We start from the raw sequence: 6,961 nt of genomic DNA on the forward strand, positions 1-6,961 counted from the left end.
CCAGAATTCAACTTTATTTATTTTGTTATTTTATAATAAAGTGATTACTAAGCAACAATTGTTCATTAGAATATGCGATTTGTAGTGATATTACTCTCAATTATTATGAAATATAATTTAAATGTCTGAAAGTTTTAACTTCAATTACTATATTTTATTTTAAATTTTAACGTGTGTCCACAAACAATATTATAACATTTATTCTCTTTAATAAATCTGTTATAATAATGTTTCTGTTATACTGTTTAATAAGTTACAAAATGTTGTTATACAACCTGTCAGAAAACTAAAACTTTACCACAAACAGTCTGTAGGCTAGTACTGATCTGAGAACCATGTTTTAATGTAATTTAAACACGGTTAATTAAAACTACTTTAATGATGCATAAATGCAAACATTTTGGAATATGCGCTAAATATTAAAACAGTTTATATACTGGATTTTTGACTTCATCTAACAACATAAAATATTTAAAAGAAATCTCTATTAGTAACCGGATACTGAACTTTCCAATTTCACTAAAACTGTTACTTAGAAAGCAATATGTTCACACTGAATGACAGTGTATGCATCAAATATTTGTATCAAAATATAAATTTATAAAAGCAATAATAATTACAAAATATGCACTAAATTTCAGTTGAATTTTTCTTATTGAATATATTCAAGCAATCTTTTATGACTGATGATCCCGATAAAGGAAAACATCAACTAGAAGAGGAAAATAATTTTCTGTAGTCTTATAACCAAGTAATCATTTCTCACTACATTCCAAATCTCACACAGCAGAAATCTTCAAAATAATTAATAAATATTAATAATAATTTAATTAATATAGGCCCTAAATGTTTTGAAAAATAATTGATTAGTGAATATTTCTCATGACAATATCACGTGGTCCTTGTAATAAATATATTTTTTACCAGTGGCGTGCTGTGACATTTGATGATAGGGAAGCTGTGTCGCCCTGGATAAAATCATTGGTAGCGTTATACGATATTTTGGTGTGTAGTATCCACCAGCTAAACCGCGAGGTTGTTTCGCTCATTTGCATGCGCAAATGAGTATAATCTGGCTACTTTATACGACTCAAATATTTTCGCCGTGGAGTTGTCCGGTATTCGACAATACAGCGCTTCCATTGGGAATATACATACACGAATTTATATTCGAATATACTATAGCAATCTTATCATTTTTTCAAATGTAGTATAGAAATTTGTAATAAGATACATAGCGCGGTTATAATAAAATGTTAATTTTAATTAATTCAAAGTACGTTAAAATATGAAAATAATCGCACAATATATATTTATATTTTAGAAAATATAAGGGAAGCGGCGCTTCCACAGCTTCCATGGACAGCACGCCATTGCCTTNAAATATCAACTTCAACTTTATTTTAATTCAAATACACATTATTTATCGTATTTATACAGACACTTGGCAAATCACAGAATTAAATTTTATTCAGTTCTGTGATTTGCCAATTCTGTGATTTGCTAAGTGTCTGTATAAATACGATAAATAATTTGTGTTTGAATTAAAATAAATCACTGGCACGGTTTCAAAAATACCAGAATTCAACTTTATTTATTTTGTTATTTTATAATAAAGTGATTACTAAGCAACAATTGTTCATTAGAATATGCGATTTGTAGTGATATTACTCTCAATTATTATGAAATATAATTTAAATGTCTGAAAGTTTTAACTTCAATTACTATATTTTATTTTAAATTTTAACGTGTGTCCACAAACAATATTATAACATTTATTCTCTTTAATAAATCTGTTATAATAATGTTTCTGTTATACTGTTTAATAAGTTACAAAATGTTATACAACCTGTCAGAAAACTAAAACTTTACCACAAACAGTCTGTAGGCTAGTACTGATCTGAGAACCATGTTTTAATGTAATTTAAACACGGTTAATTAAAACTACTTTAATGATGCATAAATGCAAACATTTTGGAATATGCGCTAAATATTAAAACAGTTTATATACTGGATTTTTGACTTCATCTAACAACATAAAATATTTAAAAGAAATCTCTATTAGTAACCGGATACTGAACTTTCCAATTTCACTAAAACTGTTACTTAGAAAGCAATATGTTCACACTGAATGACAGTGTATGCATCAAATATTTGTATCAAAATATAAATTTATAAAAGCAATAATAATTACAAAATATGCACTAAATTTCAGTTGAATTTTTCTTATTGAATATATTCAAGCAATCTTTTATGACTGATGATCCCGATAAAGGAAAACATCAACTAGAAGAGGAAAATAATTTTCTGTAGTCTTATAACCAAGTAATCATTTCTCACTACATTCCAAATCTCACACAGCAGAAATCTTCAAAATAATTAATAAATATTAATAATAATTTAATTAATATAGGCCCTAAATGTTTTGAAAAATAATTGATTAGTGAATATTTCTCATGACAATATCACGTGGTCCTTGTAATAAATATATTTTTTACCAGTGGCGTGCTGTGACATTTGATGATAGGGAAGCTGTGTCGCCCTGGATAAAATCATTGGTAGCGTTATACGATATTTTGGTGTGTAGTATCCACCAGCTAAACCGCGAGGTTGTTTCGCTCATTTGCATGCGCAAATGAGTATAATCTGGCTACTTTATACGACTCAAATATTTTCGCCGTGGAGTTGTCCGGTATTCGACAATACAGCGCTTCCATTGGGAATATACATACACGAATTTATATTCGAATATACTATAGCAATCTTATCATTTTTTCAAATGTAGTATAGAAATTTGTAATAAGATACATAGCGCGGTTATAATAAAATGTTAATTTTAATTAATTCAAAGTACGTTAAAATATGAAAATAATCGCACAATATATATTTATATTTTAGAAAATATAAGGGAAGCGGCGCTTCCACAGCTTCCATGGACAGCACGCCATTGTTTTCTAACATCTGAAAAAGCAATGTTTAATGACCTAAAAACATTTGTTTAAAAAATCCTAAAATGTAAGGGTAATATTGAGATAATGTACTCAACTTTCTTAATGTACATTAATAAAGTTGAGTATATTATCAAACAATAAAATGTCACCTTGGGACAAATATTTAAGGCAGAATTTCTTCAATTATTTACGAAGAAAATTCATTATTATTCAATTCTAATAAATCTGATTTTCTGTGTATAATCAATAATAAACCATTACTTATATTAACTCTTAAATCATCACTCTCCTGTAATTGTCAGCGGGAAAAACGAAACAATCTTGTAGTTTTTGGTTATCGAATTTTTACAATTCGGTGCCGAACATCAAACCTTTTTAAAATATAGTAAATATATATATTAAATATAGTAAATATATAGAGGAGAAGGTGGTATTATGGAACCCCAATTACATTTTAGTGAATTGTAAACAAGGTATCATAACTACACCCACATTTTTTGTGCGAAAAGTACTGGAAACTAGTAATTTAAATGTTCCTAATTAGATTTTTCGCTAGTGTAACTATAAGTATGGTTTTTGAAGGCTTTTGTACAAAAAGTACGAAAGTAGGCTTAGAGAAAATCGGGTAGTAATATGGAACCTTACTGTATATTTTCAAATAAATGCTTTAATGTAGCCAAAAACAGATAGGAAAGTACAAAAAAATGTTAAATAATTACAAAATTAGTTACTCCAATGTATTTTATCGCAAAAATGCTTTTATAATAGAAAAATATGGCCTCCATCAACAATATATATTCCAGCAGCTCTTTTTCGATATTCTCGGGAAGNCTCACTACATTCCAAATCTCACACAGCAGAAATCTTCAAAATAATTAATAAATATTAATAATAATTTAATTAATATAGGCCCTAAATGTTTTGAAAAATAATTGATTAGTGAATATTTCTCATGACAATATCACGTGGTCCTTGTAATAAATATATTTTTTACCAGTGGCGTGCTGTGACATTTGATGATAGGGAAGCTGTGTCGCCCTGGATAAAATCATTGGTAGCGTTATACGATATTTTGGTGTGTAGTATCCACCAGCTAAACCGCGAGGTTGTTTCGCTCATTTGCATGCGCAAATGAGTATAATCTGGCTACTTTATACGACTCAAATATTTTCGCCGTGGAGTTGTCCGGTATTCGACAATACAGCGCTTCCATTGGGAATATACATACACGAATTTATATTCGAATATACTATAGCAATCTTATCATTTTTTCAAATGTAGTATAGAAATTTGTAATAAGATACATAGCGCGGTTATAATAAAATGTTAATTTTAATTAATTCAAAGTACGTTAAAATATGAAAATAATCGCACAATATATATTTATATTTTAGAAAATATAACGGAAGCGGCGCTTCCACAGCTTCCATGGACAGCACGCCATTGTTTTCTAACATCTGAAAAAGCAATGTTTAATGACCTAAAAACATTTGTTTAAAAAATCCTAAAATGTAAGGGTAATATTGAGATAATGTACTCAACTTTCTTAATGTACATTAATAAAGTTGAGTATATTATCAAACAATAAAATGTCACCTTGGGACAAATATTTAAGGCAGAATTTCTTCAATTATTTACGAAGAAAATTCATTATTATTCAATTCTAATAAATCTGATTTTCTGTGTATAATCAATAATAAACCATTACTTATATTAACTCTTAAATCATCACTCTCCTGTAATTGTCAGCGGGAAAAACGAAACAATCTTGTAGTTTTTGGTTATCGAATTTTTACAATTCGGTGCCGAACATCAAACCTTTTTAAAATATAGTAAATATATATATTAAATATAGTAAATATATAGAGGAGAAGGTGGTATTATGGAACCCTGATNGTGATATTACTCTCAATTATTATGAAATATAATTTAAATGTCTGAAAGTTTTAACTTCAATTACTATATTTTATTTTAAATTTTAACGTGTGTCCACAAACAATATTATAACATTTATTCTCTTTAATAAATCTGTTATAATAATGTTTCTGTTATACTGTTTAATAAGTTACAAAATGTTATACAACCTGTCAGAAAACTAAAACTTTACCACAAACAGTCTGTAGGCTAGTACTGATCTGAGAACCATGTTTTAATGTAATTTAAACACGGTTAATTAAAACTACTTTAATGATGCATAAATGCAAACATTTTGGAATATGCGCTAAATATTAAAACAGTTTATATACTGGATTTTTGACTTCATCTAACAACATAAAATATTTAAAAGAAATCTCTATTAGTAACCGGATACTGTACTTTCCAATTTCACTAAAACTGTTACTTAGAAAGCAATATGTTCACACTGAATGACAGTGTATGCATCAAATATTTGTATCAAAATATAAATTTATAAAAGCAATAATAATTACAAAATATGCACTAAATTTCAGTTGAATTTTTCTTATTGAATATATTCAAGCAATCTTTTATGACTGATGATCCCGATAAAGGAAAACATCAACTAGAAGAGGAAAATAATTTTCTGTAGTCTTATAACCAAGTAATCATTTCTCACTACATTCCAAATCTCACACAGCAGAAATCTTCAAAATAATTAATAAATATTAATAATAATTTAATTAATATAGGCCCTAAATGTTTTGAAAAATAATTGATTAGTGAATATTTCTCATGACAATATCACGTGGTCCTTGTAATAAATATATTTTTTACCAGTGGCGTGCTGTGACATTTGATGATAGGGAAGCTGTGTCGCCCTGGATAAAATCATTGGTAGCGTTATACGATATTTTGGTGTGTAGTATCCACCAGCTAAACCGCGAGGTTGTTTCGCTCATTTGCATGCGCAAATGAGTATAATCTGGCTACTTTATACGACTCAAATATTTTCGCCGTGGAGTTGTCCGGTATTCGACAATACAGCGCTTCCATTGGGAATATACATACACGAATTTATATTCGAATATACTATAGCAATCTTATCATTTTTTCAAATGTAGTATAGAAATTTGTAATAAGATACATAGCGCGGTTATAATAAAATGTTAATTTTAATTAATTCAAAGTACGTTAAAATATGAAAATAATCGCACAATATATATTTATATTTTAGAAAATATAAGGGAAGCGGCGCTTCCACAGCTTCCATGGACAGCACGCCATTGTTTTCTAACATCTGAAAAAGCAATGTTTAATGACCTAAAAACATTTGTTTAAAAAATCCTAAAATGTAAGGGTAATATTGAGATAATGTACTCAACTTTCTTAATGTACATTAATAAAGTTGAGTATATTATCAAACAATAAAATGTCACCTTGGGACAAATATTTAAGGCAGAATTTCTTCAATTATTTACGAAGAAAATTCATTATTATTCAATTCTAATAAATCTGATTTTCTGTGTATAATCAATAATAAACCATTACTTATATTAACTCTTAAATCATCACTCTCCTGTAATTGTCAGCGGGAAAAACGAAACAATCTTGTAGTTTTTGGTTATCGAATTTTTACAATTCGGTGCCGAACATCAAACCTTTTTAAAATATAGTAAATATATATATTAAATATAGTAAATATATAGAGGAGAAGGTGGTATTATGGAACCCCAATTACATTTTAGTGAATTGTAAACAAGGTATCATAACTACACCCACATTTTTTGTGCGAAAAGTACTGGAAACTAGTAATTTAAATGTTCCTAATTAGATTTTTCGCTAGTGTAACTATAAGTATGGTTTTTGAAGGCTTTTGTACAAAAAGTACGAAAGTAGGCTTAGAGAAAATCGGGTGGTAATATGGAACCTTACTGTATATTTTCAAATAAATGCTTTAATGTAGCCAAAAACAGATAGGAAAGTACAAAAAAATGTTAAATAATTACAAAATTAGTTACTCCAATGTATTTTATCGCAAAAATGCTTTTATAATAGAAAAATATGACCTCCATCAACAATATATATTCCAGCAGCTCTTTTTCGATATTCTC

Source organism: Centruroides sculpturatus, unplaced genomic scaffold (assembly GCF_000671375.1).
Source record: "Centruroides sculpturatus isolate CEXI.00-Female unplaced genomic scaffold, Cexi_2.0 scaffold79, whole genome shotgun sequence".
NCBI classification, from domain to species: Eukaryota; Metazoa; Arthropoda; class Arachnida; order Scorpiones; family Buthidae; genus Centruroides; species Centruroides sculpturatus.